This window comes from Oryctolagus cuniculus, chromosome 11, assembly GCF_964237555.1.
Source record: "Oryctolagus cuniculus chromosome 11, mOryCun1.1, whole genome shotgun sequence".
In the NCBI taxonomy this organism is placed as follows: domain Eukaryota; kingdom Metazoa; phylum Chordata; class Mammalia; order Lagomorpha; family Leporidae; genus Oryctolagus; species Oryctolagus cuniculus.
The window spans coordinates 17,257,485-17,279,996 of NC_091442.1; the positions used below are offsets into that span (position 1 = coordinate 17,257,485).

A 22,512-nucleotide genomic window follows, 5' to 3' on the forward strand; every position below is an offset into this window, starting at 1 on the left:
GGCTGAGACCCCTGGTGGGAGTGCAAGGCCTTGGAAGGACTGTTTTTATGCACTCCCCTTCATGACTTCCTTTTCATAACGGCCGGAGAATGAAATACAGAACAAAGGAGAACGTTAGCTTGAGGAATATTCTAGAGTGGCAAGGTGGTAAGACAGTACTAATTGTACTGTAACAATTCAAAGAGAAATAGAAAGTGACTTTTTGTAAAAAGATGAAATAATAGCAAGAAAATACAGCAGAGACACTCAGTTGGAGTCAGTGGGAAGAGTTCAGAAGGACCAGAAAGCAAAAGGTAATTTTAAAACGTTACTGAACGAGGTAGATTTGTTGCCCGTTGCTCTCTATTATAATCTGTGACACTCAGACTTTGGAGGGCGGAAAGGATTTTTAGGAAGCAGGGAAGCAGACTCTTCCCCCAACCAGGGAGTTGGGGGAAGCTTTATGGGTTAGGTAGGCGGGAGCTGGAATGGAGAATTGTGATTGGAGGGGGATTGGGATCAATCAGGCCAGAGCATTGTCAGGTGCTTGGTAGCTCCCTTGAGAAAGCAGGAACTTAAAGTAGGCAGTTTGATATCTCTGTAATTAAGAGATTGAGTGCTTCTGGTAGAAGGCCAGGTACAGGCCGTGTTTTATTAGCTTTCCCTAAAGATTAGAAGATTATACCCCAAAAAATTCCCTTGAGAAGTGGCAGATGTAAGAGGATTCTGAAAATCAGTAAGTAATCCGGCTTCAAAAAAAAAATTTTTTTAAGGAGTCTTCTCTTCTGGGGAAACAAAAATCATAAACAGTTATGTCTGGGCACTTCAGGAACTCCCACGGCGCTGCATGGGGGAGGCAGAGACCCAAGCTAACTGGGCTCCTGCAGTCCCACAAGCCAGCAGCTTTGAGCCCCTGTTGCAGGCCACACACAGCCTGAAACTTCTCAGGAGGTGTGCTTCTAAGGCCAAAGAGGAGATCAGATCAGATTTGGTTTTGTTCTCTTACAACGATGATGCTTTAGTAACATATAGCCTTCATTCCTTTATAGCGTGAAGTCTGTCATGCAAAAAGTCTGAAATACTCAAACCACGTTTACAGTGTTTTCACAAACTTGGAGATTTTGGTAGGATTAATGAAAGCAACAAACTGGTGAATTAACAGTTAACTGAAAAAGATATTGCTTTGGAAACAGCCCAATTTATCACACTTCTACATACCAACCTTTCCACTTCATTCTAAATTTAAAGACTTGCTCTTTATCAACAGGAAATCATTTACATTTGTCTCTAGGGAGAATAAACCACATCTTTATATATGCAAGGCAAATGTCTCGAACAAAACAATTCCAGAATCCCACATAACATTAATATTTTAGGAGTAGAACACAAGATCACCAAAGAGCAAGAAAACCTTTGCTGCATAGAAAAGAAATCTAACATAGAAACCCCTTTATAAAAAGTTATTTATTTATTTATTTATTTATTTATTTGAAAGGCAGGATGACAGAAAAAGGGAGAGACAGACCCTTATTCTGCTGGTTCGCTCAAGTGACCACAATAGCCAGGCTGGGTAAAACTGAAGCCAGGAGCCTGGAACACCATCCAGGTCTCCACTTGAGTGGCAGGTCTCCACAGTGGGCTTCTTCCACTGCCTTCCAGGCACATCAGCAGGAAGCTGGAGTAGAAACAGAGCAGCAAGGACTTAAACCAGCACTCCAATATGGGATCTTGCATTAGTAGCCTAACCCACCATGCCAAAACCCCAGCCCAGTAGACATCCATTTTGAGTAAGATAGAGAGCAATGCATCTCAAACTATTTGTGCAGGACCAGTTCCTTTTTGTTTCCATGTTTCAATGCATTATACACTAATACTTTTGTAAATCAAGATGTTTATTTCTAGAAAAAATGAAATTATATAAAACACAAGTCCCATTTTTTAATTATTAGATTTAACTCACATAAAATCATTTTAAGATTACAGTAAAATTTCCCAAAGACTTAGACTGAATTCTATATTTAGTTCATAGCAGACCATATAAGCAACCAACCCACTCTTGTCCAAAGACCTTGTTTTGAAAAGCATGGAGATAAGGCATCTAAACATGGAGATTTTCGAGAAGCGTATCACAAATTATTCCTCAGCTCAAACTTTATTTTTTACACTGTTGACTTTTATTACAGTAGTAAAAATGTATAGTTTAAAAATACGAGGTTTAAATTTAAAAAGTGGCCGGCGCCGCGGCTCACTAGGCTAATCCTCCGCCTTGCGGCACCAGCATACCGGGTTCTAGTCCCGGTCGGGGCGCCGGATTCTGTCCCGGTTGCTCCTCTTCCAGGCCAGCTCTCTGCTGTGGCCAGGGAGTGCAGTGGAGGATGGCCCAAGTGCTTGGGCCCTGCATCCCATGGGAGAGCAGGAGAAGCACCTGGCTCCTGCCATCGGATCAGCGCGGTGCGCTGGCCGCAGCGGGCCAGCCGTGGCGGCCATTGGAGGGTGAACCAACGGCAAAGGAAGACCTTTCTCTCTGTCTCTCTCTCTCTCACTGTCCACTCTGCCTGTCACAAAAAAAAAAAAAAATTTAAAGTTCCCTGCATTTTCATTCACTGCCCAGTTCCCTTTTCCTTTCCTTCCATGTTTCTGAATAATAAGCATGTAATGTTACTTAAGCCACCTATGCCATTCCAAAGAACAAATAATAAAGAATACCCATCACTCATCTTAAGGGGCCGGCGCTGTGGCGCAGTGGGTTAATGCCCTGGCCTGAAGCACCAGCATCCCATATGGACGCCGGTTCTAGTCCCAGCTGCTCCTCCTTCGATCCAGCTCTCTGCTATGGCTTGGGAAAGCAGTAGAAGATGACCCAAATTCTTGGGCCCCTGCACCCTTGTGGGGGATCCAGAAGAAGCTCCTGGCTCCTGGCTTCGGATCAGTGCAGCTCCGGCCGTTGTGGCCAATTGGGGAGTGAATCAGTGGATGGAAGACCTCTCTCTCTCTCTCTGCCTCCCCTCTCTCTGTGTAACTCTGTCTTTCAAATAAATAAATAAATAAATCTTAAAAAAAAAAAAAAAAAAGAAGAAGAAGAAGAACGAAGCATTGGGGCCAGTGTTGTGGTGCAGCAGCTTAAGCCACAGTGCACAATGCCAGCATCCCAAGAACTGACTACTCCACTTCTGATCCAGCTCCCTGCCTGTGTGCCTGGGAAAGCAGCAGAAAATGGCCCAAGTCCTTGGGTCCCTGCCCCCATGTGGGAGACCTGGATAGAGTTCCAGGCTCCTGGCGTTGGCTTCACCCTGCCCTGGCCATTGTGGCCATTTGGGGAGTGAACTAGCAGATGAAAGATCTCTTTCCCCTGCCCCCTCTGTCTCTCCTTCTCTGTAACTCTGCCTTCCAAATAAATAAATAAATCTTTAAAAAAGAAAAAAAAAAAGAACTAAGCATAATATCTGTAGGTAAGCTCTGTGTTACCTTCCTTGATCTCAATCCCTCCTGCCTAGGAAGTCACATCCTCAATTTTGTATCAATTCTTCCCATACATTTCTATTTTATACTTTAATTAGATGTATCTATATTCCCAAATATATTGTTCTTCATGTTTTTAAGTTTTATAAAAATGGAAAATACTTTCTAAAACTTATATTTTTATTTATCTTGAAAAAGTATAATTGTATATAATTATGGGGTACAAAACAATGCTGATATATATTTAATGTAGGATGATTGAATCAACATAATTAATGTAGTCTTCACCTCAAATCCTTATTATTTACTCCTCCTAACTACATCTTTGTACCCATTCACCAACATCTCCTTCTCCCCAATCCCCCAGCTTCTGATGACCACCATTCCACTCTGCTTCTAGGAGTTCAGTTGTTTTACATTCCACTTATAAGTGATGACGTGTATTTGTCTTCCTGTGCCTGACTTATTTCACTTAGCATAATGTCCTCCAGGTTCATTCTTGTTGTTCCAAATGACAGAATTGCCTTCTTTTTAAAGATGTAAGAGTATTCCCTTATGAATGTGAGTATATGCTGCATTTCCTTTATCTATTCATCCATTAGAGGATACCTGGGATGATCCATAGCTTGACTATTCTAAGTAATGCTGCAACAGATATGGGAGTGTAGATATTGCTTGGACAATCTGCTGTCATGTCCTTAGGATATAGATCCAAAAGTAGGGTTGCTGGATCATACTGGAATTTTAGATTTCGTTTTTCAAGAACTTCCATACATTTTCATAATGGCTGTACTAATTTACATTTCCATCCAAATGTGTGCAAGTGTTTACTTTTCTCAGAATCCTTGTCAATGTTTATCTTTTTGGTAACAGACATTCTAACAGGTATGAGGTGATAATGTCATTATGGTTTTAGTTTGCTTTTACCTAATGATTCATTATGGCAAGCATTTTATTTTTTTAAGATTTGTTTATTTATTTGAAAGGCCAAGTTACAAAGAGAGGAGGAGAGACAGAGTGAGATCTTCCATCTGCTGGTTCACTCCCAAAATAGTCACAACAGTCAAAGCTGGGCCAGGCAAAAACCAGGAGCCAGGAGCTTCTTCTGGATCTCCCATATGGGTGCAGTGGCCCAAGCACTTTGCCATCTTCTGCTGACTTACCAGGCACACTAGCAGGTAGATGAATCAGAAGTGGAGTAGCCAGGTCTCTGTAGGCACCCATATAGGATGTTGGCATCCCAGGTAGAAGCTTAACCCTCTATGCCACAGACTGGCCCCAGTGGCAAGAATTTTTTCCTGTATCTATTGGCCATTTGTGTGTCTTGAGAAATGTGTATTCAGATCCTCTGTCCATTTGGGTCATTTGTGTTTTTGCAATTGAGTTTTTAAAATTTTTTTTCTTCCTTCCTTGCTCCCTCTCTCCCTCCCTCCCTCCCTCTCTCCCTCTCTCCCTCTCTCCCTCCCTCCCTCCCTCCCTTCCTTCCTTCCTTCCTGCATTAACCTATTATCAGATATACTGCTTGCAAATATTTTCTCCCAATATGTAGGTCATCTCTTCATTCTATTGTTTCTTTTTCTGCGAAGAGGCTTATTAGTAATATGTAATCCCCCATTTGTCTATTTTTGCTTTTGTTGCCTGAGCTTTTAGGTTAAAGGTCAAAAAAATCATTGCCTAGATCATGTCATGTAGTTTTTTTCCAACTTCTTCCAATATTTTTACATTTTCAGATTTTACATTTAAATCTATAATCTATTTTGAGTTAATTTTTGTTTATGGTATAAAGTGAGGCTCTAACTTCATTCTTTTGCATTTTTTATGTCATAAAAATGCAGTGTATTTACAGCAGATCTAACAGTTGAAACCCAAGTTCATTCAAGTTTGTAAATTCAAGTTTACAATAGTGGGCCAAAGTCTTTTGATGGAGAACTGGTTAAAGGCCATGGGGTTAACAGGTCAACTCTCTCTCCCCTCTGCCTCACCACAGTCTTTGGCATTTGAATATCTAGTTGTCCCCACATCATTTATTGAGAGTCTGTTTTTTCTTGGCACTTTTGTCAAGAACCAATTGACTATATATGCATGGGTTTGTTTCTGGTTTCTCTATTGTGTTTCATTGGCCTGTGTGTCTTTTTTGCCAATATCATGCATTTTGATTACTCCCTCACACAATGAACATCACATATAACAAACCCATAGTTAACATCATACTCAGGAATGGCTTTCCTCAGATCAGGAACAAGATGCCCACTCTTAACATACTTATTCTACATAGTTCTGGAAGTCCTAGCAAAGGCAATTTAGGCAAGAGGGAGAAATAAAAGGCATAAAATTACAAAGGAAGGGTTAAATTGTCCTTTTCATAGATGGCATAATCATATACAAGTTAGTGAAAAAAGCCTAAAGATTCTGTTACATGGCTGTTAGTACTTATAAATGAATTACACAGGAAATTTATATATATTTTAAAAGTTAAAAAATAAATGAATTACACAAACCTATAGGATACAAAATCAACATACAAATATCAATAGCATTTCTATATTCTGACAAACTACCTGAAAAGAAAATCAAGAAAACATTTCCATATAAAATAGCTACAAAGGAAGAAATAAAATTGGGAGAAATTTAACTAAGAATTAAAGATATATACACTGAAAAGTATAATATACTTTTAAAAAACTGAAGATGGCACAAATAAATGGCAAAATAGTCCATGTTCATGGATTGGAAGAACTGATATTTTTAAAACTCTTCATTCCCAAAGCAATCTACAGAACCAATGCAATTCCTGTCAAAATTCCAATGTCATTTTTCACAGAAGTAGGAAAAAATCCTAGAATGTATTTGGAACCACAAAAAACAACTAATAGCCAAGGTAATCTTGAGCAAAAAGAACAAAGCTGGAGATATCACACTACTGGATTTCAAATTGTATTACAAAGTTTTAGTAATTAACAGTGTGATGCTGGCATGAAAATAGACACATTAATCAATAGAACAGAATAGAGAGCCCAGAAATGAACCCACATATTAATATTACTTTTTTTTTTAAATACAAAAATCTTCCATCCATTGATTCACACCCCTGGACCAAAGCTGAAAGCTAGGAACTCAATCTGATTCTCTCATGTGGGTGGCAGAGACTCAACTACTTGAGCCATCACCTGCCACTTCCAGGGACACATTAGCAGGAAGCTGGATCCAAAAGCAGATCCAGGACTCATAGTATGGGATGTGGGGATCCCAAGTAGAGTCTTAACCACTGCACAAAGCTCACCCCTGTTCAGTTGATTTTTGACAAAGGTGTCAAAAACAGGTGGTCTCTTCCACAAACCGGAAATAAGATATCCACATGCTGAAGAATAAAATTGAAACTTGGTTTTTGTAGGTTTTTTTTTTAACTTAACATGTTTTGGGAGTAGTCCATAGTGACACAGATAGCTGTGGCTCATGATTTCCTCTGTTGTACAGGATTTCATAATATGAATATATCATAACTGCTTTCCGTATTCTCCCATTGATGGAAATTTGGGTTGTTTCCAATTTTTTTATTATTATTACAATCAATGTTGCAAAGGACATTTTCATAAATGTCTCCTTTTTTAGATGTTCAAGAACATAGGATAGGAGCAGGTATCTGGCAGAGCTGCTAATATACAATATCAGACACCCACATCCCACATCAGAGTGCCTGGGTTGAAGTTCTGGCTCTGTTCCCAGTTCTAACTTCCTGCTAATGCACACCCTGGAAGGCAGCAAGTGATGGCTCAAGTACTTGGGTTCCTGCCACCCACATGAGAGCCCTGGATGGAGTTACTGGCTTCAGCTTAACCCAGCACCAATTGTTGCAATTACCTGGGAGTGAACCAGCAAATGGAAACTCTGTTTGCCTCTCTGTACCTCTCAAGTAAAAATTAAATAAATTCTAAGTTTTATCAAATACCCTTTCTGTGCCTGTTTAAATAATCCTGTGTGTTTTCTCCTTTACTCTGTTATTGTAATGGTTTATATAAATATATTGTCTTTAATTTGGACCAACTTTGCATTACTAAAATAAAACAAACTTGATTCTGCAGCTTTCAGCTTATTTACATTTCATTTAGAATTCTTACATGCATCCTAATAAGTTAAACTGGCTACAATTACCTATCTGCCCTCATCTAGTTGGGGTTCAGTTATATAACCTCACAAACTGAATTGGGAAGTATTCCCTTTACTTTCATTTAGGTAGATTCTTTTCATTTTAGAAATCTGGCACTTACAATTGCAGAAGGTAGAAATTTAATTCTCCTAAATTCCACACTCTTATCTACAAACACACTTCCTGTTGCCTTAAATCTCCCATATAGTTATATTGTATTTTCAGACAATATTCAGCATTATCTGGATTATGTAAATACTATGTACATATGCTAACAATTTACGTAGTGTATTTTTTTGAGATTTATTTATTTACTTGAAAGTCAGAATTACACAAAGAGAGAAGGAGAGACAGAGAGAGAGAGAGAGTCTCTACTACCCGGATGAATGAACCCAGAGAGTTCACTACCCAGATGGCTGCAACGGCCGGAGCTGCACCGATCCAGACACCGACGTGGGTGCAGGGGCCCAAGGACTAGGGCCATCTTCTACTGCTTTCCCAGACCATTAGCAGAGAGCTGGATAGGAAGAGGAGCAGCTGGGACTCGAACCGGCACCCATATGGGATGCCAGCCGCAGGCAGCAGCTTTACCAGCTATGCCACAGCGCCAGCCCCACATAGTGTATTAATATATGCTTTCTTGTACAACTTTTGGTTTTCTCTGAAGTTGATAAATGGCCTTGGTTGCTTCCTTCCTCCCATCATTCCTTCCTTCATTTCTTTCTTTTCCTTTGTTTTTCAGCTTGGTTTTCTAGGTGCCAACCACAATTCTTTCTGAAACTATCACACGGAACTATAAGCCTCCTCTAGGTGCACTTAGACAGTTGGTCAGTTGCCTGTTTTTCATGGAGAAATCTCCCCTTGAGTTCTGTTGTCTTCTTGGCTCCAACCTGTATTAGTTGTGTTCTGTGCCTGCTTCCAGCAGTTTGGTGTGTGTGTGTGTCGGGGGAGGGGGGGAATGCTGGGGGCAGTTGGTGACTTCCCCCAGCTTACAGACTTTATGTTCCTTTTGTCTCCTTCCTGTATTGGAATCCCTCTGTCCCGGTTTCCATGGTTTCCTCTTTCTTGATTTACTGGCTCACTTTGATGGTGCACATTCTCTCATTTTCAGAACAGGTGCATGGTAGATAAAAGTTTTGAGGTCTAATTTATATGAGTGTGTCTTAATTCTGCTCTCTCATTTGCTACTTTGGTCTAGAATTATAGGTAGGACTCTTGTTCCTTCAGAATCTTAAGAGTGTTGCCCTGTGCTTCCAGCCTGGGCAGTGAGAACGCCAACACTCTTCTGATTCTGTTTTTTGTAGTTGAGCTGTTTTGATATTCTCTTTATCTCTGATGATATGATATTCCCTTTATCATTGATGTTATGATATTCTCTTTATCACTGATGCTCCTAAATTTCACAAAGATAGGCTTTGGTATAGATTCCACCACCACCTCTACATTACATTGGACTGTGAGGCCCTGGAAAAGGAGAATTCCTTGAATCACTTCTCTCTATGTGTGTGTATCTGTGTTTGGATGTGTACAAGAAACATATGAGTAATATAAGTTATAAAACATAGTAGCAGAACAAATGCCTATAACCCACCACCCAACTTAAAATAGAATGTGACCAATACCTCCCTGCATCATGTATGTTCTTTTCTAATTCCAGCCTGTCTTCCCTACACCTGCCATACCTCATCCTCCACCAGCCATGTTACCAGCCTCATGACTCATTTATAGTTCACTTGCTATTTTTCCATATGTCTTTGGCATGTCATAGAAATAGAATCACCTGGAAACTGGCACTCCTGCAGCTTGCCCTTCATTCAACACTGCTCCTAAGAGTCATCTACCCACATGGCTGTAGTTTGTTGCATTTTCATTGTGAAATGAAATTTCACATGCTATTATGTGGAGGTATCATAATTTATTTATCTGTTCTCCCAAAAATGGACATTATTTTGTTTCCTTTTTATCTTTTTTTTCCATTATATCTACTAATGTGGCCATTCCTTTCCCTCATTTTTTCTCTTCTCCCTGAAACTTAGTTATTAGATCTTCTAAGTTAAGTCTTAAATTTATTACATCTCGTATTCTATTTTCTGTTGCTTTGTACTTTTCTTTTACTATCCTTGAGAATTCCTGAAATTAGACTGCAATTCACCTATGGAGTTTTTCATTTTTGCTGTTATATTTTGAACTTTCAAGAACTTGTTCTCCAGGGGCCAGCAGACAGATGGGTAAGCCGCCACCTGAGATGCCAGCATCCCATATGAGCACTGGTTTGAGTTTCGATTCTCTACTTCTGATTCAGATCCCTGCAAATATGACTAGAAAAGTAATAGAGGATTGTCCCAAGTGCTTGGGCCCCTGCCACCCAACTGGGAGACCCAGATGGAGTTCCAGGCTCCTGACTTCAGTCTGGCCCAGCCCTGGCCATTGTGAACATTTGGGGAATGACCCAGAAGATGGAAGATCTCTCTGCCTCTCCATCTCTCTCTATAACTCTGCCTTTCAAATAAATAAGAAAAAGTTTTTAAAAATAACTAATAATCCAGATATTCCATTTTATACTTACTGTTCTCTTTTCTCAGATAGAAAACATACAAAGCTTAGGATTTCTTGACACTTTCATTTACCTTATGAACTTTGATTTTCCCCTAATATGGCTGGCTGGGTAATTGGTTGATATATATCCCTGTCTTTTATGCTAGAAGCTCCTCTCTTATGTCAAGTGATGCCAAGCTCTCTGCTCAGAGGTGAAAGTAGAGGAATCCACCTGCTTGTCTGCAGCTCTGTGTGTATGGGTGGTCCCTCTGCCACTGGTGTTCTCAGTAAGGTACTTAGCTGTGGACTCCATTGTCTCACTGATGAAACACCAAATGTTAGTAGATTTTTTTCCCTTAGCCTCAACAGTTTCCCCAGACAGGAAGTTTCCATCCTTCTTCATGGAGAATCTAAGCTGCTCTTACAGAGAGAGTAAGATTTATTTATTTATTTGAAAGGCAGAGTGGCAGAAAGAGGGAGATAGAGAAAGAGGTCTCCCATCCACTAGATTCCAATTCTGTCCCCAAATGTCCACAGCAGCAAGCCAGGAGTCAGGAACACCATCCTGGTATCTTATGTAGGTGGCAGGGGCCCAGGCTCTTGGACCATCATCCACTGCCTTCCCAGACACATTAGAAGGAAGTTGGATCAGAAGTAGAGAAGCTAGAACTCAAACTGGCGCTCTGATACGGGATGCTGGTGTTATAAAAAGTGACTTAACCCACTGCACCCCAATAGTGGGAAGTTAGGGTGATGCCAGTCACAAAATAGACTTTCACTTCACACTGTTCTCAGCTGTGCCTGGGACCACCAAATCCAAACCATCTTCGTTTTCCCATCTTCTTCCACGGCAGAGGATGATGTTATCTGACTGTAGAATCAGGATGGGGATGTGGGAGTCTCACTGCTCCTGGGACAGAACATGGAGCCATAGTGCCTATTCTCGGCCCCACCCCTCAACCCATCTTCAGGGGTATTCCAATTGGAATTATGCAGCTAGGGATTTACTAGTACCACCCCTCATTTTTAAGGTTTAATCTTTAACTTTGTCTATTCTTCCAAGTCAGTTACCACTGATTTTCCTGCTTCCAACATTTTATTTCACTTTGTTTCCTCACCAATTCTCTTTTGTGTGTCTTTGTGGTTTGGGTTGTAAATTTTTTTTAAGATGTATTTATTTATTTGAATGGCAGGGTTACAGAGAGGGAGGGAGAGAGAAAGATTTTCCATTCACTGGTCCACTCCCCAAATGCTTCAACAGCTAGAGTTGGGCCTATCCAAAGCCAGGAGTCAGGAGCTTTTTCTGGGTCTCCCATGTGGGTGCAGGAGCCCAAGTACCTAGGCTATCTTCCACTGCTTTCCCAGGTGCATTAGCAGGGAGCTGGACTGGAAGTGGAGCAGCTGGGACTCGAACCAGCATCCATATGGGATGCCAGTATTGCAGGCAGTGGCTTTACCCTCTATGCCACAGCACTGGCCCTGGCTTGTAAATTCTTTACTGTCATCTTGAGGCTTTGGGGAAGAGGAGGAGCAAAATGCCTGAGTTCTCAGTGTTGCTGCCCAACAACGTAGAGATGATAGAAGGTGGAAAAGTGCCTGAGGAGAGAACCATGGAAAACTGCAGGGAGTCTGCAGAGCCTCTGGAATGTCTGCCACTGTCTCTGGTTTTCAGAGGCCTTGGGATTGCTGGCTGACTGCCTGACACGGTCGGCATTCAGATATGTAGCCGTCCAGAGGAATTCTCTGCATGTGTGTGTTTAGACCAGCGACAGTTTTGCCAAGAGCCCCTGAGGAAGGTGCTATTGTACCAGGAAAACAGAATCAAGCTCTATCAAAACAAGCACAAATCTACTGGGAAAGCATTGAAGGCCAGATCTTGCCATTAGGAGAGTTAATTTCCTGGAAGGAGGTAATCTTGGGTGCTCCTGAGGTGTAGCCCAAGAGGGCGCAATTCCCCTTAGCAGCCCCTGCTCAGGTTTGAGGCGCCATGTGGGCAGGACCCCAGCACCGCAACTGAGGCTGCATTCCTAAAGGGCAGAAACAGATTTCTCATGCCCAGGTCAGGACCTGATGAATGATCACACGCCCCGCCCTGCCTTCGGTGTTGGGCAGAGAGCCACCCGCATGACAGCTGTGTCAGACAATGACAACTCGCCCCTCGAATCCACAAATCAAAAACGAATGAGGCCGGCGCCACGGCTCAATAGTCTAATCCTCCGCCTGCGGCACCAACACCCTGGGTTCTAGTCCTGGTTGGGGCGCCAGATTCTGTCCCGGTTGCCCCTCTTCCAGTCCAGCTCTCTGCTATGGCCCTGGAGTGCAGTGGAGGTTGGCCCAAGTGCTTGGGCCCTGCATCCACATGGGAGACCAGGAGAAGCACCTGGCTCCTGGCTTTGGATCAGCGCGGTGCACCGGCCACGGCGTGCCGGCCGCAGTGGCCACTGGGGGGGTGAACCAACGGAAAAAAGGAAGACCTTTCTCTCTGTCTCTCTCTCTCACTGTCCACTCTGCCTGTCCAAAAGAAAAAAAAAAAAAAACAGATGGGGCAGTTCTGGAAGAAGACAATGAAGACAGTGTAGTTGCCCTTGAGTGGCTCTGGGCTGGGGCATGGTCTCAGAGGTGGGCACAGGGGCCATGTGTAGAGAAGGCAGGTGAGCAGGTCCAGACCCCTGGGCAAGCTACATCATCCTGAGATGCTGTGTCATCCCTGAGAGGAGTCAGAACACGGCAGAAGGACCTGGAGGAAGAGCTCCTGCCGCCGAGAGCCAGCAGGCCAGCACCCTTGCCTCACTGATGGCTGCCTCTGCTTTCTACACCTTGGCAGAACGCACACTGAAGAGACTGCTGTGCTCCACGCCGCTCCCTTCCTCCGCACACAGTGAGGAAGGGCAGAGAAGGAAGCCCTACTGGTGCTTTGCCCGAAGCGCCTTGGACCCCTGGGCTGTGTCTGTGCTCACGCGCTTTCCCTGTGGGTCCACTCTGACAGCCTGCACCTGCCTCTCTTAGCAGAGAGCCGAAGAATTTACGTCTCCCTTGGGCGGCTCCCAGAAAAGCCTGCCAAACGTTGAAGTCCAACCTCCCAGCTCTCTTGCTCCCTGGTGGGGACATTTTTCATGCTTCTCCAGAGCTCCCACAAGGGACTGAGCCCCAAGCAAGCCTCCCTGCTGTCATTCAAGGGGACTTCAAAATGTTCATGGAAAAATGGGATTAAAAATATCAGTTTATTTTAGTGCAAAAATTTTTTGAAATCCATGCATGGTTTCTTCATAATACATTTTCCACGTACTATGAAAAATTGTTTTGCAGCAACATAAACTCATGTTGTTAATTCCATTTTTCCACAAACTATCTGAAGGACACTGGATCTGCTCAATCTCCTTGCTTGCTGGGTTCCCCTTCCGTACCCACCCTACCCCTCAAAGCCAGTTTTCTTTTTTTCTGGAAAGACTTCCTTTTAAATATTTTATTTTATTTGAAAGACAGAGAGAGATCTTCCACCCCCTGATTCACTCCCCAGATGCCTGCAAGAGCCAGAACTGGGCCAGTATGAGGCTGGGAACAGGGAACTCAGTCTGGATCCAGGCATCACCTGGTGCCTCCTAGGATTAGCAGGAAGCTGGAAATGGGAACAGAGCTAGAACTCAAATCCAAACACCATTATGGGATGCCTGTGTCCCAAGCCACATCCTTACTGCTATACCAAAAACCCACCCCCTGGGAAGACTTCCTAATGAATAATTTTTAAACAAATCCTCTTCTCAGTCTGCTTCTGGAAACTCAACCCAAGACAGCCTCCTGTTTCAGAGTCCTGTCAGGCTCCTTGCTTCTAAAAAAACTGCAAGAGTAGGCGGCCCTTTGTTTATCAGGCACATTGGGGATGCTTTCCTGGAGATGAGTAAAGTGTGGAGATTTGGGTTTAGTTCAGATTAATGGGAGAGAATTGGGCTTCTGAAGGGAACCCGGGTGGTAAAACGAGGAAGGAGGTAGGAGAAGGGGCTGAGCAGGGCGGCAGCAGGAAAGCTGTCCACTGCATGGAGCTCTCAGCAGAGCCTGCTACGCACACAAACACTGCGTGGGTGTGAGGTCTGGGACAAGAGCAGGCGGCTGAAAAGGCTGCTCGGGATGCTGCAGTGCAGAACAGAGGAGCAGGAAGGGAGACAAAGCGATCCTGAAGCAGCACTCAGGCCGTGGAAGCAGGGACTCTGAGTCAGAGAAGGCTACCTTGTCCACCATGTGCAGGGGATGCACCCCCGACCACACACACACACACACACACACACACACAATCCAAAAGAGGCTGAAAGGGATAAAATACCTCCCCTGAGATCTGGATCACACATGAAATGATAAACTTGAAGTAATTGTTGAAGCAGCAGCTCTAAAATCATTCCAAGAAAATATGCAAGGGCATCCACAACACCAACACAGCTTTTCCTGACAATTATTAATAAATTGACTGCCCAGCATACACAGGAGTTCGTGGAGGGAGGGAAACACAATGGGAAAGAACAAGGTGAGGCACGTATTCCAGACCCACAGTGGGGGTCTCAGGATGCAGCATCGTCCCACGTTTGAAATGAGCCAGCCCATGATGGAGCCAGAGCTGCCTCGATGTTCCCTGCCCTCCCCTTTGCCCTGCCCCGCCTTCCCTCTCCTCAGTCCCGCTGCCAGCCTCCAGTCCCTGTGTGGCAGCATAGGTGGGTGTTGCAGGGTCAGCGAGGTCTAATGTGGTCAGGGAGGTGGAGATCTGCCTTGTAATCCACTCCTGTGTCTGACTGGCTTCGCTTTCCAGTCTTCATTCTACAAACATTGATCCATTACGTCCCACTAGGCACAAACCACTGCCTTTGTCTCTGTTTCTGTTCCTCTGTCTCTCCCTGACTCCATTCCTTCCTCTCTCACCACTTCTCCCAGTCCTAGCCTCTTTGAATTAGATTGACTGATGCTTCTAAAGACCGATGACATAGCAAATTTGACAGTACCCATAGTAACTGACATGTCACAAGGCAGTTCTTGCTAACAAATCCTTTTTATTTTTTGCCCTTTTGAATAGCCAAGTAAGGAACATTAATTTTATTTAAGATTTATTTTATTTATTTGAAAGACAGAGTTACAGAGAGAGGTAGAGACAGAGAGAGAGAGAAGTCTTCCATCTGCTGGTTCACTCCCCAGATGACTGCAGCAGCCGGAGCTGCGCCGATCCAAAGCCAGGGCAGCAGCTTCTTCCGGCTCTCCCACGTGCGTGCAGGAGCCCAAGGACTTGGGCCATCTTCCACTACTTTCCCAGGCCACAGTAGAGAGCTGGATCGGAAGAGGAGCAGCCAGGACTAGAACCGGTGCCCATATGGGATGCCAGCGCTTCAGGCCAGGGCTTTAACCTGCTGCGCCACAGCGCCGGCCCCAGGAACATTACTTTAGATCTTTACATCTCAGATTCATTCCTTCTGTCTGCTGTGCTCCTTATGTACAGTATCTTTAGACCAAAGGGTACAGATATTTTTAAGGTTCATGATATATTTTGGGGGAAATAATTTTTACAGCAATGTTGTACTATAATTGGACTTCATTAAGTTCATACCAATGTCAGATTTAAAATGGGGTCACATGTGTTTTCCAGGTGTCCCTGAAGACCATCTCTGAAAATTACTTGATTTGTAGAGGACATGTCCAGTGTTCTTTCTACACACCTAAATATCAATTCACCCACTGATTTCTTCACCAATACTTACCTATATCAAACACCTGCCAAGTGTGAGTAATGACCCTGGACTAGACCTGATGGTTGAGAGCCTTGCCAAAATCATGGGTGCCTCCCTCCTTTGAAATGGCTCAATTTTGATATTTGGCCTTTTAAAGGTCAAAAATAAGGGGCAGGTGTTTAACTCAGTGATTAAGTTCCCACCTGGAGTGCCTGCATCCCATACCCCAGCTCTGCTCTCCATTCCAACTCCCCACTAATGTGCACCCTGGCGAAGCAGGGGATGGCTCAAATACTTGGACCCAGCCACCTACAGGGGACACCTAGATTGAATTCTAGGCTCCTAGTTTCAGCCTGTCCCAGCCCAGCTATTGGCATCTGGGGAGTGAACGAGCAGATAGAAGATATCTCTCTGTCTGCTTGTCCTTCTCTCTGTCTTTCAAACTGAATAAATTAATAAATACAAAAATAAAAATTATGCTTTATTTAAAAACTTGAAAATAAAATAAATCTGGGGCTGGCATTGTGGTACAGCAGGTTAAGCTGCCACCTGTGACATTGCAATCATTTTCAGAGCACTGGCATTTCATATTAGAGCACCAGCTATTCTACTTCTGGTCCAGCTCCCTGCTAATGTGCCAGAGAGAAAAGCAGAAGATGGCTCAAATGCTTGAGCCCCTGCTGCCCACATGAAGATCTGGATGGAGTTCTAGGCTCCTGGCTTCAGTCTGGCCCAGCTCTAACCATTGGCATCTGGTGAATGAACCAATGGATGGGTCTCTGTGTCTCTCTCTGTATCACTCCACCTTTCAAATAAGCCTTTTTGTAAAATTAAATTAAATTTAAAATAAAATGAAAGTTTTGAACACCAAGAGATAGATGTGATCAAGGATGATCCCACTGCCCCGTTTAGTCTCGACCCAGACAACACTGAACAACATTCAACTCTGACCACTCTGCTTTCAGTCTCTAACAGCTGAAACTCTTTGATTCAAACATCTAAACAGCTTTACGAGTCCTGCAAGTTATAGTCAGTGCTGCAAAGGAGGGAGATGTTTGTGTCTCTTTTGTTTCCTCCCCTTGTGCAGAGCTCATGGGTCCGGGGCCCACTCACATTCTTTTAACTCATTTGAGATAAGTTCAGTGGGCTGGTCCCTCTCCATTATCCAACAGCAACATGAACACACCAGCATTCTGTTTTCCACTTGTTGCAATATGTGCTCATAGATCTTGGTGTAACTTGCTCAGTTGTTACAGTTTTTAGCTCTAAAGTGAATGTCAAGGGATGTTTTAGGTTCACAAAGAGGAACATGACTGAAGGTCTCCCAAAACATTTAGATGAACCTGGAAGTCCACAATCTAAGGGGGTATACAGGCAGGAATTCAACTATTCCCTGTACTTTTCTGCAGTTGTGTTACAGGGGTGGGGACATCTGGAGGAAGAACTCAGAGAAGTGCATAATACAAGAAGCAAGGGCAAGAGGCCTGATTAACCATGTGCCTGTCATCTACTGCTGCTTAACAAGTGCTGCAATAATCTCATATCAAACAACAGGGGCCGGCACTGTGGCATAGTGGGTAAAGCTGCTACCTGCAGTGCTGGCAACCCATATGGGTACCAGTTTGAGTCCTGGCTGCTCCACTTCTGATCCAGCTCACTGCTATGGCCTGGGAAAGCAGTGGAAGATGGCCCAAGTGCTTGTGGGAGACCTGGAAGAAGCTCCTGCCTCCTCACTTCTGATCAGTGCAGCTCCAGCTATTGTGGCCAATTGGGGAGTGAACCAGCAGATGGAAGACTCTCTCACTCTCTCTCTGTCTCTCTCTCTGCCTTTCTCTCTGTGTAACTCTGACTTTCAAATAAATAAATATATATTTAAAAAATATGCACAGTATTTGTGAATTTCTTGCTCAGGTGACTGGAGGTTTGCAGGGCATTGACCCTGATCTTAAAGGGCTTGGAATTGGGCCATAGATTATGTGCAAGTCTGTCCCGTGCATTTGGACCTGTGAATACCTGGTTGTTTTGATGAAAAAAAATAATAAAAGGCCTGCAAAGGGCCAAGTCTAACATGCAAGGATATTTTAAGCCTCTGCTCTCATCATGTACACTAACATCCCATTGGCCAAAGTAGGTCACATGGTAAAGCCCAAAGTGAAGGTGAAAGGAAGAACTCCTCCCATGGAGGTGCAGTGAGAAGCAGGGAATGTTTGCTGAAAAGTAATTTAATCTACCACAGCCAGGTCTTGAAGAACCAAGAGATACAGTGCTAGAGATAAGTAGGAGGAACCAGCGTTCCATAGACAGAAACCACATCAGGAAAAAGAGATACAAGGACATAAGACACATTTAGGGAATTGTGGGTGGGTCCAAGGGTAGGAGTCTATGACATTTGTGGGAGTATGTATAGGAAGCTGAGGCAGGAGAGGGAGACAGGAGACAGAACCCCAGGGCTGGAGGGAACTCAAAAGACCCGGATATATTGGGATGAGGTAAAAGTCCTCCCTCTCCATAGGATTTTCAGGGAACTCCCACCCTATCTCTTGCGGCCTCTACCACCTGGGAGCAGGAGAGAGGAGCTTCCAACATCCCCCTGTGTTCTCTAGGCGATCAGCATTCCTTGCTTGTCACCATCCACGGAAGAGCCATACATACTCATCATCTCCACTGCCCATTCAGTAAATCTGTATTGCATATCCCTTAGAGTTTGTAAAGAGCTGGGACTTCTTTCTCCAAAGGTATTTTTTATCATTATTCTTATTATTTAAGACCTTTACCAACTGGTGCTTGCCATTTGTTGACTTTTGAAAAAAATCAAGTTGTAAACTTCTATTACAAATTAAAAATGAAGTTCTTAAAAATCTCAACTTGAGGCGCTGGTGCTTTGGTGCAGTGAGTTAAGCCACTGGCTGCAGCACTGGCATCCCACGTGGGTGCTGGTTTTACTCCCAACTACTCCACTTCCGATCTAGCTTCCTGCTAATGCACCTGGGAAATCAGCAGATAATGGCCCAGTATACTTGGGCTCCTGCACCCATATGGGAGACCTGGAGGAGGTTCCTGGCTCCTGGCTTCAGATGAGCCCATCTCCAGCTGTTGCAGTGTTAGGGCGTGAACTAGCAGGTGGAAGACCTGTCTCTCTCTCTCTCTCTCTCTCCCCTCTACTCCCCATAATTCTGCCTTTCAAATGCAAAAATAAATCTTTAAAAAAATCCATGTTGAATCAAACATTCTAACACATCATAGGACGAAAGCATATGATCATCTCAATATATGCCAAAATACATTAATTAAAACATAATCTCACCCCAGGCGCCGATGACAATGACTGACGACAACAAAATGGTGACAAACATCTTAGTAAGCGAAGAACAGAAAGGCCAAGGACAAGGATACTCTTTTATTAGAAGTCACAAGCAGCAAACTTAGTGAGAAAACATTAAACATTAGAGACATTTCTATTTTATGGGATGCTCACTACTACTGCCATTAATCAAAATGTTTGTGGAGTCTAAGAACAATGCCATTAAGTAAGAAAAAGAGGATAATACCAAAAGAAACAGCACATTATCTACAGTATATTTCCAGACAATATTATTTCCTTCCTAGAAAATCAATGAAAACCAGCTGAAAATATTACTGCAATAAGAAAAGCCAATAAAGTGGTTCAAATACAAGAAATACATATACAAATCTGTGCCTTTAATTCCAATAGTCAGCTAGTAAACACAGTGAATCAAGGAGATTCTGTTCATAATTGCAACAGTAACTGTAGAATACCTGTTTGTAACTTTTGCCAGAAATGTAAAAGACTTACATGAAGAAAACTATAGAATATTCTCAATGTGGGAAAAAGGAAAACAAAACAAACATCACTGGAGAGATATGCCATACTGCGAATTATGAAGATGTTAGTTATCCGTGAGTCATTAATGAATTTAATTCAGCTTCAACCAGAATGTCTATGGAATTGTTTCTGGAACTTGATAGATTTAAAGTTTGGAGGAATTCATGCGTGAAGAGTCAAGAAATTTTTGAATGGGCAGAGACTACCCCTCCATTCCTCCCTCACAGCTGCTTGTGTTCTTGTGGCTAGATTCTTACCAGGGAAGGCATTCTGTTGCTGCACCCAGAAATCCTTCTTAAGACACAGCCACAGGCATCCTTTCTGCCTTTCTCTATACTGCAGCTTGGAACATGAAATCTGAGGGTGAAGGTTTGCAGACATCCAGGTAACAGCAGTGCAGAAAATTGGAACAATCCTGGATTCCAAACGTTTTCAGAAAAGAGTAAAACCACATCAAGTCCAGATGAACGGGGAGCTTCCTATGAAAGAGAAATGAACTGTCTTAGGCCACTGTTAGCTTGGATTATCCTTGCTCGCAGATGAATCTAATCTATTCAACACCTTTCAGATCCCACCCCCACCCTTGCTTCTGTAATCATATCCGGACCTAGATAAACACACATATGCATACACTCAAGTTTAATACAGGTTTTTTGTCCCTGTTTGGTGGAAGAAAAAAAAACTTTCTTCATTTTGTTTTCCTTAGACAATACATTGTGAGAAATTATGTGTCAATCAGAATAGTTCTATTATATATTTCTAGGTAACTTCAAAAAGTAACAAAATCAGGGGGAGCCTTGTGGTGCAGTAGGTTAGGCTGCCACTTGAGACACCAGCATCCCAAATCCAGCTGGAGTCCTGGCTGCTCCTCTGCAGTCCAGCTCCCCGAGAAAGTAGTTGAAGATGGCTCAATAACTTGGGCCCCTGCCATCGATGTAGTAGAACTGGATGGAGTTCCATATAGGGAGTGAACCAGAGAATAGAAGATTTTTTTTCTCTCTGTCTCTTCTGTGTCACAGTGACCTTCAAATAGATAAATAAATGTTTACCAAAAAGCAAATTATTCTTCCATCTTCCTATTAGTAGGCACTTGCTCTGTTTCCAATTTTTTTCCTCACTGCTAACAAACAATAAACATATGTCCTTTTACAAGAGCGTATGTCAAAAAGTTCATGAAAACTAGGATTCAAATATTATCATTTTTCATGCAAAAAGTGCAATCGATACATAATTTTTTCACAATGTGAATTTCCCATAAGTTATTTAAGGTACCTTCATGCTGATAGTCATAATTCTTAGAGATGGATTTCTAGGAGTATACTAGCTGGATAAGAAGTATAGGGCTGAGCATGTACTACATAAATGAAGAAAAAAAGAGTATTCCAAGAAGGAGGAAGAGGCCAAATGTTAAGATCAATTAAGAGGGCCGGCGCCGCGGCTCACTAGGCTAATCCTCTGCCTAGCAGTGCCGGCACACCGGGTTCTAGTCCCGGTCGGGGAACTGGATTCTGTCCCGGTTGCCCCTCTTCCAGGCCAGCTCTCTGCTGTGGCCAGGGAGTGCAGTGGAGGATGGCCCAGGTGCTTGGGCCCTGCACCCCATGGGAGACCAGGAAAAGCACCTGGCTCCTGGCTCCTGCCATCGGATCAGCGTGGTGCGCCAGCCGCGGTGGCCATTGGAGGGTGAACCAACGGCAAAGGAAGACCTTTCTCTCTGTCTCTCTCTCTCACTGTCCACTCTGCCTGTCAAAAAAATAATAATAAAAAAAGATCAATTAATAATTCAAAAATGTGTATTTTAACTTCTATATAGACATTATTGGATTGCTTTCCTGAGAGCCTGCAACACTCAAATTTGCAACAGCAACATAGGAGGACACATCCCCTCCAGAAACAGCTCCTTGTTAGTTTTTAGCAACCCGGTAGATGTAAAGTATTGTTACCTCAGTTTGCTTTTCTCAGACTATTAATCAATATCTATTAACATAAGACTCCTAACTCTTCTTTCCATGTTTTCTAAAATTCTTTTATGTGACAAGATAACTTTATCCAGCTCAAACCAAAATCTATGGGATCATAAGTGGACATACAGATTTTGAGAAAATTCTCAACCTTACTCTCCAAGGATAAATAAACTTTCTATTTCAGTTAAGTTGTTTTATGCCTTTCAATAAACTTTACAGTTTTTTTCTTATTGTTTCAAAAGGTTTTTTTTTATTTTTATTTTTTGAAAAGCAGACTGATGGCAGAAGGGTGGTGGGGGGCGGGAAGGTAGATTTTTCCATCCATGGATTCACTCCCCAAATGGCAGCAATAGCCAGGACTGGGCCAGGCTACAGCCAGGAGCCCAGATCACCATCTGGATCTCCCACCTGATGGCAGGAAGCCAATTACTTGAGTCATCACAGCTGCCTCTCAGTGTCTGCATTAGCAGGAAACCGAGTCAGGAGCTGGTGCCAGGTATCAAACCCAGGTACTCCAATCAAATCTAAGGACATGGATGACTTAAAGGCTAAGCTAAACACCCATCCCAACTTCATATGTTTTTCCTTATGCCTCTCCTGTTAAATTTATTCTTAAATATGCCGTAATTTGTGAATCTCTTACAAATAGACTATTTTCTCATTCCATTTCTAGGCAATTTTTGTTAGTGAAAAGTTATTAATTTATTTATTTGAAAGGCAGTGTTACAGAGAGAGGAAGAGAGATACCTTCCATCCTCTGGTTCACTTCTCAAATGGCTGCAACAGCTAGGACTGGACCAAGCCCAAGCCAGGAGCTTCATCTGGGTCTCCCACATGAGTGGCAGGGGCCCAAGCTCTTGGGACATCTTCTGCTGCTTTCCCAAGAGCTTT

The 22,512-nt window shown here is 43.1% G+C and overlaps 1 long non-coding RNA gene across 1 annotated transcript; it reads left to right on the plus strand.

The window, feature by feature from the left end:
- Positions 1–194: 194 nt before the first annotated feature.
- On the plus strand, positions 195–19,334 carry LOC138844294 (uncharacterized). Its single transcript, XR_011379888.1, has 2 exons — positions 195–293; positions 19,126–19,334. It is a non-coding gene; the product is annotated as an uncharacterized lncRNA (long non-coding RNA).
- Positions 19,335–22,512: the final 3,178 nt, after the last annotated feature.